At 37.3% G+C, this 16,630-nt stretch overlaps 1 long non-coding RNA gene across 2 annotated transcripts; it reads right to left on the reverse strand.

The window, feature by feature from the left end:
* Positions 1–195: 195 nt before the first annotated feature.
* LOC140165449 (uncharacterized) lies at positions 196–7,482 on the reverse strand. 2 transcript variants are annotated; one of them, XR_011860726.1, is made up of 4 exons: positions 7,378–7,482; positions 4,014–4,187; positions 1,912–2,052; positions 196–449 (listed from the first exon to the last, which is right to left on the reverse strand). It is a non-coding gene; the product is annotated as an uncharacterized lncRNA (long non-coding RNA). The 2 variants fall into 2 exon arrangements; XR_011860727.1 differs by having other exon boundaries at positions 1,912–2,055.
* Between the last annotated feature and the right edge of the window lie 9,148 nt (positions 7,483–16,630).

Below are 16,630 nucleotides of genomic sequence, written 5' to 3' on the forward strand. Positions count from 1 at the left end.
TCGCCCTCTTAGCCAACCAGAAACGGCATATACGTGGTCATTGGCAGACTGTTTGTGTGGAGGGCACCAAACTGGCTGTGGAGGAGACTAGGGTTCAATCATCTCTTAATTTCACCCACTGATTGGAAGTCATACTTCCGTCACGCCTTCACATAAAAGAATTAATCATACCCGAAAATCTAGACGATTTGTCCACGGAAATTGAATATCCGCCAAGATCCAAGATGTTCCTTGATTTCCACTAATTGACCAAATCACATTTGTACTTCCTGATGCTACTGCCTTAGTGGACACTTCAAGTGTTTCAATGCTAATTCCGTACATATGATACCAAAACTGCAGCGTACATTCGTAATCCTGACTAGGTTGAATGCTAACTATTGGGCTCAATAGACGGGCTTTCGACCAATCACTTTTGCTCGTTACTTCTGTATAAACGTAGTATCCACCTGAATTTAAAAAGATTAAGCAGTTCATAATTCAAAGACGAAATTTAATTTTACAAAAAGGCACTTCCAAATTTTATGGACGAATTCAAAATTAACGGGATATTAAATACAGTAAGCCAAAAATTAAGGTACCAGTGGTGTTCACCCCTGTATATCCTAAATAAAGACAAGTATGTTAAAATTAAAACAAGCAGCCAATACCTGTACTCTTTAGCTCTGATTTAAGACCTTATTTGTTGAAATTGGTTGTTCGCGAATGCTTTGTGTACAAATCAATAGGGCTTGTAATATGACAAACTGCAACTTTTAAATTGGCATCTTCCTGGGATATTTGGATCGTCGTGATTTTATTTCTAGAACAATTTCAACAAATGAGGTCTTAAATTCGAGCTAAAAGATGCAGCTATTGGCTGCTGGTTCCAATAATGATATATCTGTCTTTGTTTAGGATATACAGGGGGCAAACATAACTGGTACCTTAATTGTTTGGCTTACTGTATAACAAAAATGTGTTAAATTAAATGAGAAATCCTATATTAATAACGAATTATTTTGTTCAGACAACGATGCAGCGTTACTTCCGCCACACAATTTCTGGGCATAATCGTAGAACTATAATTTGCGCTCATTTTATAGCGAAACATTCATTTATGCGGTGAGAAACGGATCAGTATCAGATCTTAACATGTTTTGCTATGTCCAAATTTTATTTAATTCTGAATTTGTTTATATGTGTCATTGGAGAATGAATTTGGATAAAACCTTCTGATAATTACAAACACTCGCTGAGCAACAAGACCTTCCCTCTAAGCTTTTAATCCGATAAGCTGATTATCTATTTGTTTTCATGAAAACCCAGCCCAGCCAAATTTGTTCAGTACCCTTCAAGCATGCCAAAAGCACTTTCAAACCTTCGTTCCAAAGATTTGGTCACGTTACATTAGCATTCTTCTCGTACTATGGTGTGGTGGTTGACCTATTAATTCTTTGAACCTTCTAATTAGCATACTTTTGGATACCGCCATATTTGGTATTACCTAATTAATTATTAAAACCGCTACGTTGTTTACATAGTGACGTCATTAGAAATGGTCGTTTTGTCAAAGATCCGACAAACAAACATTTCCACTTTTCATTCCATTCATGTTATATTGTGAAATACCATATACTGACGTGTTAGTCCAATATGTTACGAAAATATTTCTGGCGATGACCCCATGTTCACATTGGCTAAATAAGCTGTATTTTCGCTGGAAAGGGGCCGGGACTTGTCGGCCATTTTGTTTGCAAAAGGCATGTTCTTCCTCCTGCGTTACCCGGAAGTGACAGCACCAGAACAAATGACGTCATTTCTGGATTTCAGCCAAGACGGTTACGTTCAGGGCCATGCATCAGTATACGCATAAACGTATCTAGGTTTTACTAAAGTAAAACATCTTTGTAAATAACTTAACATACATACTCAGTGTCCCAGTCGTATGGTCACCACTCGATGGACCGGTAGAATCTGATGGGGTACCTGCACTTATACGCGTCCAGTCAAAATCGTCATAAGCGTCCTGTTGATATCCACACATGTCGGTTTCAAAAGTACAAACAGAACCTGCTAAATAAAAAGAACGTGTTTAATCCTGTTATTATTATTAATAAATGCACATAAAAAAAGACGATGGCGCTCTTTAGATCCCAGAGTGGTAAATGTGAGAAATATGCATTCACAAAGAAAATGTCATAATAATTATTCTCATCTAGGAATTTGATAGAGTGCCATTTGCAGTGGCGTTAAATGTAATTAAGCTAATTACAGGAAGGGGAAGAGCAAACAGAAGTTTAAAATTTTTGTCAAAAATAGTGGGTTTTCCATGATTTCTGTTTCATGGTGGATCAGAGGATGATTTAAGGAAGCCCCATCATGCACTGCAAAAGTGTTATCACTAGAGTTGCAACTGCCACTTTACTTTTCAAATCCCATTGAACTCTGTGCAAAACATGTTGTTTTAGAATTGTGCGTGTGTCATTATTACTTGGTCGATTTCAGAACAAAAGCGATGTGTGTTTAAAGGATAATTCACACCTTCTGTAGATAACATAAAATGTGAAATCGACTAGCATCTTCACAGCGTTTTTTATGTAAATATAACTGTACACATTCAAATTAAACCATGCACGTGCAGTACGTCTATATGCAGTGGGCGAGTAGTGGTGCCATGTTCGCTCACACAGCTATGCTAACCGCATGTAACATAGTGGAATGTTGGGAAGTGCTTAAATCATCCTCTGATGGTGGATTATTTTGGTGAATGCTGAAGTCGGAACTTATTACTTATCATAGTCATACTGTGACAATACCTAAATCATACAAAATAAGTATGACCGAAACATATCAGCCCCCTCTGGAAGCAAAATCTTCAGAGGTTATTTTAAGCCAAACAAACACATACAAATTGCCTATTCAGAAGTCAGTACATGTATGAATTCCTTAACTGGACTTTAAGATATCTTTTGAATAATCTACTAATTAAAGCCATATTATAACATTTGCTGAGGAAGACGCCCTCACTGAATTTTTAAAATTCCTTCTTTTACACGATTACATTGTACTTTATTAAACCAATATACCCTGCAAAAATCAAGACTCTAGGTGCTGTAGTTTTGTCAAAATCCGAGATTGTTACGATGGAATTATTAGTCGAACGCATACACGATGTTGTTTATAACACACAGTACGTACACGGTGAGCGGGACGGTGATATACACAACAAAGGGTCGTACCACAACATGACCGAAGGAGTGGTACGTATTGGCGACATGTGCGCTGGTAGTAAATTCCAATTTCCTTTGCTCAAAAATAAAAGGGGATATATCTGACAGTAAAAGCTAACATTTTATAGCAAAGAAATGCTAATCTATTTTGTTTGAAAATGTTATAATATGGCTTTAACTTGAAAAAATGTGCTTGGTAATTCGGTATCCTTAAACCAATTTCCTTTCAGAAATGTCGACAACATTATTATTATTAAAACTGAAATATTACGATCGTATTGAATTCTTTATACCCAGCACAAAGAACCAAGGTTGGTCTTTCATGGCATACAAACCGCAGTGTCTACAACTTCTTCATTACCATGACATTAGTAAATATTCTGAAAATGCAAAGCAATATGATATGCGCAGTGGTGGCGGGAGCATTAAAAATTTTATTTTTGGGCCGAGCAGATTTTGTGCCAGCTGTTCTGGGACATGTGAGAAGCGCGCAAAAATTTGACGAATTCAGACAATTTTAGCCCAAAATGAGGGTGAATGTAGGTATGGATATTTCGCGCGAATCGTGTAAAATATTGCAATTAGGTTTACCTTATTTGGCCCAAAACACGGTGCTAATAATGAAGTTCACAGAGCAATATTGTTGATTTATTTTTTCTTCTTTTAGGATATTTAGGGGGACGTCCCCCATATGGGGGTGGGGAGGGGATGGTCTGAGTCCCACGGCACCCCTTCCGCCGCCTATTTGTGGGGAATAGTGCAATTTGGGAATAGCAAATCTCTTTAATGTTAACAAAATACCTTGAGCTTCAATTTGTTTGAAGAAGCAGAACAGAAAAAGTCCAACACAGCAGGTAAAAATGAATGAATCCATTTCGACTGAGCCAATTACGGTACTGTTACCGTGGCTGATATGACGTTATACCAATCTTCCGGATCACTGCGTATAATGTCCCTGGTTTCCGGTTATTCCAACTGCAAGGAATTGTAATGATTTACTACTATTACTGCTTCAATAAGGAACAATTGGTGGTACACAGCGACGACGCCGGGTAAATAATTATATTGTACAGACAGGGAAACTAAATCAATACCCGGAATAAATACAAGTGCTATGCACGATTTGATATTCAGAAGATAAATCTTTGGGTACCGGGGTAGAAACATGTGTATTGATCCTGGGTTCCCTGTCTGTACAATATAATTATTTACCCGGCGTTATCGCTGTGTACCATCAATCCTTATTTATACTCGATCGCTTTTGCAGAAAAGCGATTGTCATGCATGCTCAGTGTTTACCTATATTTCCAGAGCGTCGAGCCGATCAATCGTTTCAATTCGCTGAGGCAAAAACGACGTCGCTTTTACAAGTTGAAGAAATTTCAACTTCCCAGCGGTATCGCCTGACACGTGAATGCGTCAACCAAGCATATACAACCAACTGGATCTATTATTTTGCTAATAATTATTAAGCAATAATTATTGACAGCAACTGATGTTTTAAAAATGTATTTTGTGGCATTTAGAATATTTTAATTGTCGTCTGCAATCGCTATTGCCGTGATAAGTATAAATGCAAAAGCGACGAGCGATGCATCGCAGAATTCGGCGATTGCCCATCGCTTTCCAAAAGCGTTCAATCGCAATCGCTCGGCGATCGAGTATAAATTCAGCTTTAGGGTTAGGGTTAGGTTATGGTTAGGATTAGTGGTATTGCGCCCTAAAACTGAGTGAATTTAGAGTAAAAGTCATTCTTAAAAGTTGTGAACAATAAGTGCATAGCAATTTGCGCTTAGAAGAGTTAAATTTCATTACATTCCTGGGATCGATGTAGGCACTCCATAAAACATGATAAAAGAGTGAATATTTACTCTTTTACATTAGAATGATTAGTGAGTATATAGGTCAGGTTTGGTCACAGCCCTATAGATTTATTTTAAAATACCACTTACCTTTGTAAAAATATGATTATGATCCAAAGATTTGACAAATTGATGCGAAAATTTGTCAATAACATCTAATGATATTTTGATTTTACAATGTTTACATAATATTTCGAAACACATTGAACCCAGCAGACGGAAGATATTCACAAGTTCTTCCTTTCTACTTTTCCGGATTTGCAACACTGGCATAATAACAAAAATAGTTACCGCGACAATGTATTCATCAGGTAAATAGCATGCAAAAAGGAAAAAAATCCCAAGGACGTGCTGATCACGAGGTTGTCATATTGCAGGAAAATGTCATCCCAACTAAGCAAACACAGAAGCGAAAATCAAAACAATTTTTGTTTTCATTTCATTTTTAAATACATTTTGATATTCGTTTATAACATAGGGTCCCACGGTCTGTGTGAGTTGAAACCATATTCCTTTATATGACGTTTCAGCATATTATCAGCTCAGCTGGTTCAATGGCCTTGGCGCGTGACGGTACGAGTTCGAGCCCCCCCCTGTCATATTTCTGTTCTCCTTGATAAATTGAGCTAGCTTGAAATTCCCCTGGGTATGGAACTTATTTATCTACTACCTAGTAAGTGTAGGTAGTAGATAAATACTACTAGGTCCTGATTAACATATCGTGATGGTCTGTCTTAATGAGACATCTGCAATGCTAATTATCCCGGTCTGTCAGTACATGGAAATAGTAGATGAGAAGGAACCACAACTAACCATATCGATTTTCGATCGCCTGTGACTAATCCCTCTTATCTATTCTTCATTACAAAGGAAGAGGACTCAACAAATTCCCTTTTGAGGACACTCATATTGCCGCCATCAGCGTGATTTGGTAGCAGAACTGGAAATTCATAGTGATTAATCTTTGCGAACAAGCAAATTTTGAACCGGATGTTGTGACCTTGGTTGATAAAGCGCACTTTTAACGTTTATTTAGACTGGATTCTATAACATTTGCAACAAGTTTCTGCATTTTCAGATGCAGAGAAGTCAAAACAATACAAATATTGGGAAATTTAATCAAAATACGTTGTATTTTCGACTAAAGGCACTTTTAAAAAAGTTTTACATTTTGTAAGGATAATCGTATTTTTGCTGACCCCAAATTTGATTAAAATGTAAAGGTATAAAACAAGTTGTTCCGGTTGTTTCCGAAAAATGGGAACAGATTCTATCATAAGACAAACGGAAAATCAATTCTATCAAATTGCCTCCATATGATCCCAAGACCTCCCACATAGGTAAATTTGCCCCTAAATGTTTCAAATATATGACTTTCTACTTCCGATTTTGGTAATACATCCTTCCCACAAGGCATTATTTTTGGCTATGTTATCCCATCTGTCCCATAATGCATTCATATTTCCCGCCCTTTCCTCCTCACAAGGCCGCATTTAGTCCATAAGCAATGGTCGCTTGACTGCAGCCATAGAATTGAAAATGTCATGCCATAGAAATGTTACGTCACCGATGACCATCGTTTTGGGATATAATCCCGAGGATTATGATTTAACAATAGCGGTTGAAGTGTATCGAAACGTGTCGGCAATGTGATTGGAACTTTGATGATAGTTAGTTGTGGTTCCTTCTCATCTACTATTTCCATCAGTACAAAACTCAGGGGCTGATCCCCGACCGCCGCAAATAGTTAGTAGTGGGATTAGGGTCCTGCGCCTGTCAAGAGCTGCTCCGCCGGAAATTTGAGGTGGTTTGTCTTTGGGAGCTGACGGCGTATCGTTAAAAGAGTCTTTTGGGGTTGCGAACAGTTAAAATCAAGGGCCTCTGGGCTTTCTGATTGAAAGTTGCCTAGGAAATAAGAGGAATGAGCAATTCAGGGATCTTTTAGAGCTGCAATTAAGTGCCCCCCCCCCCACCTACTGTATCAGATTTCCGATAGTTCCCGACGATTGGCGCATTATGCGCTTGTGTGCTAATATCGTGACGTAGGCAAAATTGCCCCCTCTATTGATTGAAAAGCGCCATGAATTTTTTTCGATCAAGTGAATGGACTGTCGATTGCCAAAAATGTCTTCATTATGTGCATAATTAGACAAGCCCATGTAATAAATTATGCCTACCCCAATATGCATAGACGAAGAATTAAACGTAACTACTATCAGGGAAAATGCATTCTTTTTATTATTGTAACTATTTTACTATTAAATTATTATTTTAACTATTATATACAGTTTAACTATACTTACCAAAGTTAACTTCCTTCTATACACCTATTTCAAACGACAAGTAATTACCTCTCTATGGTTTTCATACCCTGTCACTTTTGGTCAAGAAAAGAACGTTTAATATTATTAACTTGTAAATATGAAGGGCGCACAATAAATTCCCGCAACCATTATGTATCTCCATTCAACTTGGCTTTGATGATATTCCGTAGTACTGCATCTACGAGTACATGTGCCTCTAAACTAGGGGGGTTTTGTTTGACGAAAGAGACAAAAGACAGACACCCTCCACCCTTAGGCGCTCTGTGCTTTGTGGAGCGCCATATAAATGTTTTATAATAATAATAATAATAAATATTCCAATAGATTGTCCTTTTAATAATACATGTTTGTACAATAATATAGTTGCTCAATCTAAAGATGCTTTGTGGAGGGTGTCTGACTTTCGTCTTTTACGTCAAAAAAGATAGCCCTATACACCAATCCGAGAAGTGTTTACTGTATTTGGCCCTCTATTGACGGCAACACAGATGTACCAGAGCGGGAGATTTAATTCGTAATTCAATACTCATGATTGTGTATTGAATATCACTGTTGTGTACAATTCCCGGGTACAATTCTGTATAGCACACAATAAATAATGGATGGAACCCCCGACCTCGGGACACCGCAGTTTTACATCGGGGACACCGCAGTAATGGCGAAGTCGGATAGGTGTATAGTTGTTAGTTTATAAATGTTACCGAAGTCACTCCAAAGTGGAGATACATAATGGTAATGATAAGCGGGGACTTATTGTCCTCCCCTCTTATATATGTATGGTTCTGTGCACTTGTAATATGAGCATGTAGGCCTACTTCTTGCCGCAACGGAAATATCTAGATTGTATCCGGACTTCCTCTGTATACTTCGTACTAGTATTAAAGGGCTCTGATAGATTTTGAAGAAAATAACAAAAATGAGAAAACATTGCCTTGAATATTTTGATAGATTGGATACTCGATCGGAGAGCCTATTTTGCAGTTATGTAGAGACACAAATTTGTAATATTTAAAATAAGAGACATATTGCGAGCGCTGCGTTAAGGGTACTTGCCCATCAATTTCATTCAGGGGCGTGTTTGAAAAACGGCACAGCGCATTAGTAAAAGAATAAAAAATACTAAAATTTTCACCAGGGTTCGAACCACTGCCACCAATGCACTATTGATGCTAAAGATGCCTACCGTGCCACGGTGACTGTGGTTAACATTCGGCGATTTTCAAAGATATACATATCAACACGTTTCTAGTGTATTGAAAATCAGATTTTGGTAGGAATACAGTCATAGAAAGACATATGACTTTACTTGTCTGTTTGTTTTTCATTTAATACAAATTAATTTTGATGAATTGAACTGGTACGACTCTTAAGACTCGTGATAAACGACGATTAATTTTGTAATAATAAAATGAAAACGCTGGGTCATTCACGACGTCATTTGTAATTCATGTCAAAACCTGGGGAGTGACCACACACATCCGTGTACGTGCGCAATCAATACTCAATGATCCAGACAATACCGTTTGAATATACCGCCCTTGTGTATGCACCTGCTTGACACATCTTGCGGGAAGATATACTATAGGCCTATACCCTAATAGCTTACAATAGATACCCCACTGTAAATAGCTCTCTTCATTACCTCTCTGTGCCAGTATATACGCGTAGTGTACGCACTTTTGAACCATATTTTGTTCAAAAATGATAGGAAGGGACTGTTTTCAGCTAAAATGTTGGCTATCAGCTGATGCTCAATGATACCGGGAAGTGTTGCAGAAAGGTAAGCGTACTCTTTATTTATTTAAAATATCACATATCAATGAATTTAAATTGGAAATCCAAAAAGGAAATGTCAGGTCAAAATTCTCACCTTAGAATTATTGTGAAATAAAATCAAACCAAATTTAGGCTCCGCAAACAACGTCCAATTATTCCCATTGGTGTTTGCTACACGTGCATATAATAAATGATAATGATGATATAATAATGATTTGGGGCCAATTTGAGAAGAGTTAATGCCTCGAGTTTCAAAATACACCAAGTGATGTTTTTTGATCAAAAACATAGACAATTCAAGACTCTGTAAAAACAAATCAAGAATTATCTGGGATAATTGCAAAAGTATAATGAAAGTTATGATCTAAGCTACCAGATGCATCATTCATTTCCTGACTATGATATTTAGTTGTGGGAAAAGATTACTTTAATGTTTTGGCGGGATTATTTCCCGCCAAAAATTTCAACCAAAAAGAACATGTAGCCTTAAGCTTATCTGCTTTAAACTGTATTGATGAGATCCGGAAAACATTATTAGTTTTGATACGAAATACGTTCAAATAAGCTCAACTATTTCAGATGCTAATACTAATAGCATATGGACAATAAGCTCGTCCCCCAACTCATGATAGCCAAAATCACACAGACATCAGTTAATACTTTCCCCTAAACTAAAAACACATTATGGGTCCACAACTTAAAAATAGTACCTATTTGACCTTCAACTGTACACAATAAACTTCTGTTTCTGTGAGTGTGGTACCCAGTAGTTTCTCTCCCTATGGGTAATAAAGTTCCATGGTCTGTAGCTTGCTACCTCGTGACTCCATATGTCTAAAATGAATCCACTTTAGGGAGTCATTTCGTCTGCAGAGTGCTAAACTATCGTAAGTGGCATTTTTGGCCAAAATGAGATTTTGACGAATTATGGAAAGCCATATAAAAACACACATTTTAAACCAGGTTTTAAGTTTCAAAATTGCTTAATTATTTTTTAATTAATAAAATAAAATATCGTAAGTGCAATGCAATTTTAATAAATGCATGCAAGACTATCGTATGTGCCACTTACGATAGTCTTGCACGCTAATTTTGTTTTTCATTTGCTGCAAGACCATCGTATGTGCCACATACGCTACTTTATTGAGCCTAAACAACAAAATCACGGAATGCTACACCATCGTAAGTGCAAAACAGTCTCTAACACATCACTGGCTGTAACGCTGACGGCTGTATGCGTTGTCAGCAAGCTGGCTAAGTTCTTAGCTCCCATGACTGGTAATAGAGACGACAAATCCGGTGTTTCTATTCTTAGATTCAGTAATAAATCTTGAGAAATAACATTAGGGCAAAAGGTGTCTTGATATTGTAAATATTATGTGCCGAAATAAATTAATAGTTGTTAATTAACATAAAATGGCATATATTGGAAATTTGAGGCGATATTACGCATATCTAATTTAGCACTTCATGCTACACTATCGTATGTGGCATATACGATAGTGTTGCACTCTACATTCAATTCTAATTTAAAACTTCTGAGATAATTCAAGACACAGCAGAGGTGTCTGAGGGAGATGCGTCCGACCTGAGATGTTGGAAATGTTTTTCGTGAAGCCCCAACTGAAACCATTTGACATGTTTCATGCACTATGTTTTTACACTATTATATCGGTGCCGTTATATTATAAAATGGGTGCCTATTTTTCGTGCGGTTTGAAGGTATTAAACTCCGTAAGTGGGTTCATTTTAGACATAGAGTCACGAGGTGGCAAGCTACAGACCATGTAACTTTATTATCCATTGGGAGAGAAACTACTGGGTACTACACTCACATAGACTGTAGAATGTGTGTTTTTAGTTGAGGGGAAGTGGACTTATGTGGAGAAGGTGTTTATTGATCTTTGTCTTGGTTTTGACTATTATGAGATGAGGGAGGAGTTTATTGTTTTTGCGTAGTTACTTCTGGGATGACGGGACTTGAATCTTCAACCTGTTGAGTGTTGATTACAAGTCTGTGGCTCTAACCACTCCATCACGCAGAAGCCTATATCTGTACATGATAAAATATGTCGTATTTTCCTGAATGTTTGCAATAGCTGCGCTTCGTTGAATGGAAAAGTCAATATTTTACATTATGAAAATATCATTACCATTGTACTCATGAACATTCAATATTTTGACTGCTCAGTGCCTGAAGTGGATAAGTGCAATAGCTGCCCTGTAAACATTTGGCACTCTATACACAGTATATTGTACTTATCTACACATGTATGGCAGCTACACATGGCAGCTAACATTTACCCATTTTTGGTACTAAGCAGTTGATTTGTATATTATACAGCCTGTCTCAAAATAAATTGTGCAAGTGAAAAGCGCCCTCTTCGGCAATTATAAAACACCAAATTGTTGTGTAATAAATACATTCTTTTGATTGCACGAAGGAACTCTTGATAAACTTGATGCTATCATCGATTTACATGTACAGCCCTCTTACCTATAGTAAAAGTGGCACAACCCTTTCGTTGTTACCTAAACATATCTCGAGATTAAAAAAAGCTGAATTGAACAGAACAAACGGTATTTGAGAGCTTGACGTTGGTGTAAGCATCCCAGCAAACACAAAACGTTTTCGACATCATTCGCAAAAGGTTATAAAAGGTTGTCAGAAAACGTTTAAATGTCAGGTTATATAAAGGGTATATTAAGAGTATAAAACGTTTTCATAACCTTAAAAACATTTTTGATAATCTACTGCTCAGCAAACAAAAATGTTTTACAGAAAACGTTTAAATGTCGGGTTATATAAAGGGTATAAAAACGTTTTAATAACATTCCCAAAACATTCTTGAAAACCTGATACAAAACATTCTAAACAAAATGTTATTTTGGGGTTGAAAAAATATTTTGTGAAAAATGTTTGCCCAAAATATTTTCAATAACGTTTTAAAAACGTTTTCATGACATTTATATAACCCGACATTTAAATGTTATTAAAAGGTTTTTAAAAAAACATTTAAAGAACATTTCTGTGTTTGCTGGGTTAAAATATTTTAACATAATGTTATTTAAGTATTGACACAATATTTGGCAAAATGTTTGCAAAAAAAAGTTTACAATAAATTTTTTGAAAACATTTAAAAATATTGTTGTAGTGTGTTTTCATACAAAACGTTTTAAAACGTTATCATGACCTTTATATAACCCGACATTTTAATGTTATTAAAACGTTTTTACCTAAACCAAAAGCCAAAATATAACTTATTTAAAACGTTTTTAAAACGTTTTTGTGTTTGCTGGGATTATGTCACAACTGTATTTTCTAATTGCCAAAGAGTGCGCTTTTCACTTGCACAACTTTTTTGAGACATGTTGTATATTATTTTAGATGAATGCAATCAAGCATGTTTTGAGAGCACTTTGTTTCACTTTTACTCTATACTACCTCGAAACCTAATCATACTAATTGTCTTTTGTCTCATCTTTAATGTATTTACTTAATTAGTTTTCTATTTTGCACAGAACTTGACATGAAGTTTTCGGTAGTTTCTGTAGTAGTTTAACAGAAAGCCCTGCATATAAAAACAAAATGAAATAATATCGTTAATTCATTAAGAGGAATCTGTTTAGCGATGCATGCTTCCGCAGAAATTCCACAATAAAAATGGCTGGAATTCAATCTATCCAATGCGAAGGTGCAATTCCAGACGAGCAGGCCAAACTTACTTAGAAATTCAAACAACCAGAACCAAGATGACGCCAAACACTACATCAGCTACTATTCAGCAACAACTCTCATGTTTTTATTGATAAGTATCGGTATAACTTTAACCATCGCTCCTCTTCTTTCTGTATTCTCAGAACAGGAGGATACCGACTTGATGCCACATTATAGCGATTAAGATGGTATTTATTATTTATTTTACAAATTCGGCTAAAAATACATCAAAAAGCAAAGTAAAATTACGCAATACATACAAAAGGAAACAAAAGTAAAAATAGACCCGATGGGCTAGCCAGGAAGAGTCAGAAGCATCAAGACACTGTCACCAAAAGGTGTGACTCCTCCAACCCATTGGAGGCAATTACATAAAAAGATATACTATTGCACTGTTTTAACACATTGTGTGTACATCCACATCACAAGGATGCACCCGCCAGCCACCACACGTGTCTCCCCCACCCACCAGCCAGGCACAAAAACCAGACCCATGCCACATGGAGGCCACTCCAAATCATCCCAAAGCCACATTGCCTACATGAAGGAATACAGAAAGCATTCCCAAACCAGGCAACCCGGGGACGACCCCAAGCGACCGGGACCCGGGACGCTTAATTTCTTTCTGCAACCATAATGGGCCGCAATATATCACTAACCGCATAGTCCGAGGCAAGGTTCATTATTGTCAGGGTTAGGGGTTAGGGTTAGGGTCTTATGGTTAGGGTTAGGGTTAGGGGTTAGGGTTAGGGGTTAGGGTTAGGGTTAGGGTTAGGGTTTAGGGTTTAGGGTTAGGGTTAGGGTTAGGGTTTAGGGTTAGTGTTAGGGTTAGGGTTAGGGTTAGGGTTAGGGATTAGGGTTAGGGTTAGGATTATATTCGTTTTTATTAGTACTAATATACTAGTAATAGTATATTGTGTGTATGCACTTTATTCCGTAATCAATAAGTATCATAAACAAACAGCTTTCTGGCACAACGAATCATAGCACAGTCGTGTAGGCATTAGACTAAGGATACATAGGTTGTGGGTTCGAACCCCAGGTAAACCTTTGTAGAATTTTAATTCTATCGATTTAATTTTATTTTAGTAAGTAAGAGGAAATAATAATGGTAATAAAACTAGTGTTATATCTAGCCTTATAGGCCTATAATTACATGTATGTACTACGTGTTATCGCATTGCGGCCCATTATGGTTGCAGAAAGAAATAACGCACCCGGGACGAGTCCAGCATCCACCCAAGGCCAACAAATGAAAGCCGACAAGCCCACCCTCCCGATATGGATATGATGTACACATTATTACAAGATGGAAATCTGCTCAGTGACCCCTACCTATCAGACACATGGATTAACCCCCCCTCCTCCTCCTCCCCGGCCCACCTGAACCCAACCAACCCACCCAGCAACACCCCACTTCCACCCACCAGACCAACACAGGCCACGAAGACGGATAAAGTAGATCACTGAGCAGAAAACCGAGACAACAAAATTTAAGAGTCCTGCTTTTCAGTACTATTATTTACTAAATAAGTTTTCAAATGTTTTTTAAAAGACTTTGTGCCCATGTACAAGATAAAATGATCCTTTACAGAATTTGGCAAACCAGCCCACAGGCGAGGGAAATTTACAGCAATGGTAAATTTGAAACTGTCAGTTTTGGGTGTGATATTATGATTAAAAACTAAGTTTTCTAAGTGACGTGTGTTTACAGACCAATTGCTGAAACCAAAAGCGTTACAATTTAATATACAAGTACAGGCAAAACATATAGACAAATATTTCCTTCTGTTGTTAAGATCCATGATGTTGAGTTGTTTCAGACGCTCCCCATATGATTGATCCCCCCGCCGTTGACCCAATATGAACCTGGTGGCACGACGTTGAATAGTTTCCAGGGTGCTAATGTGATTTTTGCCATAAACAAACCAAACTGGGGAACAGAAATCAATAATAGGTAAAACAAGGGAACGATACAGCGTAAGGAGGATATTTTGATTTTGATTTCCAACCACAGTTCTAAGAAAACCTAACAATCTATTGCACTTTTTGGTTACATAAGATACATGTACATTCCATGTGAGGTCAGAAGAGATCTGAACCCCAAGAAGACGAAGGCTGTTAGCTTGAGAAAGCTTTGTATTTGACATAAGATAAATTGGAGAAGGCTTATTTTTACGACGGGTAATACACATAACCTGACACTTTTGGGGATTTAGTTGGACAGCATTATTCTCTGACCACCAGTGAAGCGTAGTAAGATCATTCTGAAGAATTTCAATATCAGAATCATTGGTAATTGTGCGAAATAAAAAGGTATCATCAGCGTATTGAAAAATCTTGGAGCAGAGGTGAAGATGGAGGTCATTGACATAAATATTAAAAAGCAGTGGCCCCAACACCGACCCTTGGGGCACACCTGAGAGGACAGAAACAAAATTGGACATTTAACCACGGAAAACAACCCTCTGCTTGCAGATGGTAATGAAAGAAGAGATCCAGCTTAGGAGTGGACCCCTAAAACCATAAGTGCGATGCAGCTTTGCCAAAAGAACTGCATGCGAGATAGAGTCAAAAGCGCAACTGTAATCAACTGAAACTAAGTCAATACGCGGTGTCGGGGATGTACGACGATCCAAAATTTTGTTCCACTCACAAACGGCTTCATTTAAAGCAGTGGTACACGATTTCCCAGGAGAAAATCCATGCTGGTCAGTGTAAAGAAGACCGTTATACAAAAGATGATTACAGATGTGGTCAGAAATTTGACAATAATTGATGTAAGTGCAATTGGACGATAATTTTTGAAATCACTCCGATCACCTTTTTTATACACCGGAACAATTATTAGCGGTCTTCCAACATGAAGGAAGATTACCAGTTGAAATGGATATGTTGAAAATGCGAGTGAGAACAGGGCAGATGAGGTTTGCACATAATTTGAGCATACGACATGAGATTTCATCAGGACCAACTGCCTTGTCAGGGGAGAGACTCCTGAGTTTTTTTTAAACCATGTCATCAGATATTTTAATATGACTTATGGTGGGGACATCAAGAACAGGAGAAGTTACCTCCCTGACATGACTGGAATTGGTAAAATAACTGGCAAATAAGTGATTGAAACTATTGCAATTTCAGACGGGTTGGATGATTGAATACCATCAATGACAAAAGAACAAGAATCTGGCTCAGCACGTTTAGAGCGAACAAATGACCAGAAACTTTTAAGTTATCATTTTGGCAAACTTGACTTCCCAGTGAGAATTGTAGGCCTGTTTCTTAGCATAGGTAAATTCATTATTCAACTTACGATAAGTTTCCCAATCAGCTTGTCTGTCACTACGTTTAGCTTTATGATAAGCTTTCTGTTTTTAGTACTCATACGCTTCAGATCATGAGAAAACCATGGTTTAAATTTACGTTTTTTAGTAACCTTTTTAATAGGTATACATTTATCTATATAAGAGAAAAAGGTCTCTGTGAAGGAGTCCAAGACCCGACCAATGGGCCAGTCATCTTTGAAAACATTGTACCAGTCAGTATTTGAAACCAGATAATTTAATTGCTCTACATCAGCGCGATCGTATTGATAAAATGTTCTGCGAAGGTTGGGTAAACCCCGTGGTTTCCCTCTAATTTTAAGAGTCACCATATTGATGGTCCGAAGTAGCAAGTTTCTCAGTGACTTAAGGTATGCTTGTTTTATTACACACAAAGAACTGAACAAGTGCACAT

The sequence above is a fragment of the Amphiura filiformis genome, chromosome 12 (assembly GCF_039555335.1).
Source record: "Amphiura filiformis chromosome 12, Afil_fr2py, whole genome shotgun sequence".
In the NCBI taxonomy this organism is placed as follows: Eukaryota; Metazoa; Echinodermata; class Ophiuroidea; order Amphilepidida; family Amphiuridae; genus Amphiura; species Amphiura filiformis.